Raw genomic sequence first — 5,061 nt, forward strand, 5'->3', positions numbered from 1 at the left:
ACAAACAAAACCAAATTAAAGCCTGCGGCTCGTGACGATACATTGTGTAAAGACACGAAACGACCGGTCTGTCCAAGAAACTGAACAGTATTTATATAGTTTTTTACCTCTGATTCACCGCAATGTCCGAAATGTCCTGAGCGCGTTCGCGTCTTCTTTAGCCAGCGCGTGACGCGTCGTCATCTTGCTTTACGGCAGATCACAGACTTAAGTGCATTACCGCCACCTATCTCTCAAATGGACCATTGACACTCTATCTACAATCTCAGTTAGGAGTGTCAATGGTCCATTTGAAAGATAGGTGGCGGTAATGCACTTATAAGTCTGTGATCTTTTACAAGTTGGTAAGTATATGAGGCCCAGAGTTTTAAAATCTGTTCAGAAGTCGTGTAGTGTATTCCAGCCTTTAATCTATAAATATCTACAAGTATCTGTCACATATAGTTGATGGCATAATTTGACATGAATTAACGAAACTTATTTCATTGTATTTCTGTTGTCTTTGTTTTATTAAAAAACTGTAGTTAAAGGCTAGGGCTGTGCGAAAAATCGAATGCGATTTTCATTCTTTTTTTTTGTGTAGCTTGTCAGTGAACTACGGCTTTGTGTAGTAAATGCCGCTCCATCTGAACGCACGTGCTGGAAATTTACTACTAATCACAGGAGCGCCTTTACTGACGAGATGCGCTTGAAAATTGCATTCGATTTTTTTGCACCGCCCTATTGAAGGCACTGATTTGCATTTTACCATGGTTAAGGGATTGATTAATGGTAAAATCACTGTATAACGTTCACTGTAATGTTACATATTGTGTTTGAGGTTTGAGAATAAACACACTTACTGTGAGAAGTGTTGTATTTTAGATTCCAGCAGCAGAACACTTCATCAAGGTTTGTAATTAGACCTTCTGTTGCTTCTGGTTTTTGGCCAGTTTTGCAGATTACTAATCTGGATGCACAGATGCATTTGCGTGCCAAGAGCGTCACATAAATACTTAATGCTGGCTGATGTCAGATGTGTGAAGGTTTAACTCTGTGCAGAGGTTTTAATTGCATCCAGAGTTTGCCTTTATGCTGGGAGCTTTGGTGGGTGGTTATATACAGTAATTATGAAGCAAACATAGATGCCAGGGTTTCTGCAGTGCAGACGTCTGGGTTGTGTCCCACCTTTAATGGTCCCAAAGACCCTCTCCATGTTGCTGGCAGATTTGGGAATATCTGGAGAGAAGCACAGGTGCTGTGCTCTCTCTTGTGTAGGGTTTGTTTTGTCAGCATTTGATCTGGAAGACATACTACGTACAATCTGAAGCACAAGCCATTTAATTGATTTCTTTGTCATTTATCTGATTTGTAAAGTGTCATGTAACCATTACATTTACTTCAGGAAAGCCATTTTTTCAGCCAACTAGAAGTATTTTGCTAAATATATGCACAATATTACATGTTCATAACTTGTCTTCATTAATGCTTGTTTGAATAAAACTGTCACGAAAACAAGTTTTTTTTATTCTAGCAATGGTTTACATTTTTATATTTTAATTATGAATTGGAGTAGAAACATTATAGATTTAAAAAGTTGATAAAGGTATTCTGAAGCGAATCGATGCGTTTGTGAAAAATATCCATATATTTAAAACTATATAAAATATTATATAAACTATAATCCGTAATCTCTAGCTTCCACTAACTGTCGTACACTCGTTTTAGCTGAGCTGCCATGATGATGGGCTCATTCCTACTGAGAGTGATTTATAAAGTGCAATAAAACATCACACCCAGATATGCAGTTTTTCTGTGTTTTCCTGTGAACTACACGACCCACACTGACCCTTCATGAATTGTATGATGCTTATTGCACACAAAAATATCAAGAATATTAGCTGAGCTGCCACTCCCATTACAACAACTGAATGCATCCCACAGATAATCTAAAGACACTCTGGAGGACTGACTTCATTTAGGCCGCTCAATACACTCTCACACCCTGTAGTGCAGCCGTTCAGGGCTTCCTTTTTTGTCTTTGCTCTGTAATCCAGGAAAAATGTCCTATTTCTGTTGTAGGCTAAGGGGGTGAGTTATTTAGCAGTACAGGACATGAGTCTGAAACCGAAAGAGGAAATGGGGAAAATGAGTGCTGTTGTAATTTTCTGGGTAGTCTGTACAGCATAAAGGTGATGACAGAGTGCCAAAACACTTGGAAGGCAACCAAACACAAGACTGTCTGAATGACATGATGACGGGCTCATTCCTACTGAGAGTGATTTATAAAGTGCAATAAAACATCACACCCAGATATGCTGTTTTTCTGTGTTTTCCTGTGAATTACACGCCCCACACTGACCTTTCATGAATCGTATGATGCTTGTTGCACACAAAAATATCAAGAATTTTCTCAAAGCTGCAAGCTACAATCTGATTGGCTGGCTTCATACAGTTTCCAGCAGTGAAAGTGCAGGAGTTGATCAGTCCACCAGGAAACAAATTTGTGTGTATATGTCTCCGGGCTTCTACAATGAGCACAAGTATTTGTTGATGTTAAGACTGATTTATTAGCATCTTTTCACGTAAATCCTTTCTTTAGTAAAAGGTATTCTGAGTCCAAGGAAAGCACTTACTTACTGTAAGTTAGTTAAAGGGATAGTTCACCTAAAAATGAAAATTTGATGTTTATATGCTTACCCCCAGGGCATCCAAGATGTAGGTGACTTTGTTTCTTCAGTAGAACACAAACGGAGATTTTTAACACAAACCGTTGCAGTCTGTCAGTCTTATAATGGAGGTGAATGGGAATCACGGCTAAAACATACAATAAAACAAAACAAAAAAAAAACATATACAAACAAAACCAAATTGGCAGGCGCGTGAGGCGTCGTCGTCTTGCTTTACGGCGGATCGCAGACTTATAAGTGCATTACCGCCACCTATCTCTCAAATGGACCATTGACACTTGCTACAATCTCAATTAGGCGTGTCAATGGTCCATTTGAGAGATGGGTGGCGGTAATGCACTTACCGCAAGGTTTAATTTGGTTTTGTTTGTGTATGTTTTTTTTTTTGTTTTTTTTTTATGTTTTAGCCGTGATTCCCATTCACCTCCATTATAAGACTGGCAGACTGCAACGGTTTGTGTTCAAAATCTTCGTTTGTGTTCTACTGAAGAAACAAAGTCACCTACATCTTGGATGCCCTGGGGGTAAGCAGATAAACATCAAATTTTCATTTTTGGGTGAACTATCCCTTTAAGTACTGTAACGGGGTGAAGAATCACACGACAATAAATCTCAATCAATACCCCGGAGGGTGGATTTATTGGGGTGAGGGGTGCTTGTGAGAAAGGTCCAGGTAGGTGCTCCGGTGCCGTGAGTGCTCTCTTCCGTCTTCCCAGTGAAGAGGGTCCGTGCAGTGCTCCTGTGGGGCTGGTCGGTCACACACTGCTTTCTGTGGGGAAAATGAGAGGGCTAGTTAGTGCTCAGTCTCATGGAGGAATCTCCTAGATGGCAGGGCTTGCGTGGCTTATGTAGCCGCCGCCTGATGAGGGGCAGCTGTGACCGATCAGCCTGTGATGATGGTGGCCAGGTGCTCCTCGCTTGTTTCCAGGGCAACGCTGATGAAGCTTACTTTGAGTGAATCATATGTCATTTCAAAACATGAAGCTTTCTTAGAGGACCTTTATCTCAAAGCAACAGTGTTGTTATCATTAGCTTAAATTAATTGAAATAAAGCCAAAATTAAATAAGATGCAAGATGAAACACTTGATGAAAATTAAGAAATGCTTGCTTGGCCCAAGTTCAAGTACTAAGTTTATTTTTATTTCAGTTAATAATTTGAGGGGAAAAAAACTACTAAAAAGTAAAAAAAAAATTAAAAATAAAGGATGATTCAAAATGTAAAAAAAAAAAGTGTGAACGTCACAGTCATAGCTTAGCAATGATGTACTGTTAACAGAGACAGCCTATGACTAGGGCTGGACAATAATTCAATATCAATATGTATCGCGATATAATTTTTTTCAATAACGGTGATATGATTTTTAAACACATTTCCGATACTAATGATTTTTGTCATAAAAGAAAAATCTATAATTTTGACCCATACAATGTATTTTTGGTTATAGCTACAAATATACCCCAGAGACTTGAGACTGGTTTTGTAGTCCAGGGTGGTACTACAGTAGAAACAGTAGTGTTTTAAAATATTATTAGAGTTTAATAGAGCAGTTTTCTATTGTAATATATTTTAAAATGTAATGTATGCTGTAAATGTAAAATCCATAAATTATTTTAAATAATATAAAATAATAAAAATATATAAAATAATACAAAAATCTAAATAAATCACTTTAAAATAAATAAATCAAAGATGAAAAATTATGTTTGTTTACCTGCATGTAACGTGACCATTGATATCAGAGAACTGAACATATGAATGTTGTTAAATTATTAAAGGGGTCATATGATGCGATTTCAATTTTTCCTTTCTCTTTGAAGTGTTACAAGCTCTTGGTGCATAAAGAAGATCTCTCAAACCCAAAGAGATATTCTTTATAAAAGTTAAGACTGGTCCACGCCTTCCTAAAACGCCTCGTTTAAACACACCCCCACATGTCTACGTCACCGTGTGGGAAGATTTGCATAACACCGCCCAAATGTTCACGCAAAGAAAGAAGGCGTAACTTTTATTCTCACTGTAGTATTGTTGTTGCCGCTGCCACCATGTCGTGAAGACGCTGTGTTTCATTGTGAAAGCGAAACTACTTTGTTTGGTCTTCCAAAAGAGGACGATATCTGCTTCGTCATGCTTAGAGCTGATCTGTGCTGGTCGCTGAGGGAATACATCAACTTAGTGCTGCTCAGCTCACGCTAGCCCGCCGCCTCAGCTCACGCTGGCCCGCCGCCGGCTGTTCTGACTTACAGTCTGTAAGTACGTTTTCATTTGAAGGATTTGCCACTGATGATTCAAACGTGAATTTTAAGTCATTATATTATGTCCCCACTGGATGCAACAAATGCCTAGTTTATAATGGGTTTTCATGTTTTTTGTCTTGTTGCTCTGTTGCTCCG

The 5,061-nt window shown here is 38.5% G+C and overlaps 1 protein-coding gene across 1 annotated transcript in view; it reads left to right on the plus strand.

The window, feature by feature from the left end:
- LOC107594483 (unconventional myosin-IXa-like) overlaps positions 1-5,061 on the plus strand; it is a 141,340-nt gene that overhangs the window by 71,196 nt on the left and 65,083 nt on the right. The window lies entirely within an intron of this gene.

The sequence above is a fragment of the Sinocyclocheilus grahami genome, unplaced genomic scaffold (assembly GCF_001515645.1).
Source record: "Sinocyclocheilus grahami isolate Dianchi unplaced genomic scaffold, SAMN03320097.WGS_v1.1 scaffold184.1, whole genome shotgun sequence".
Taxonomy (NCBI): domain Eukaryota; kingdom Metazoa; phylum Chordata; class Actinopteri; order Cypriniformes; family Cyprinidae; genus Sinocyclocheilus; species Sinocyclocheilus grahami.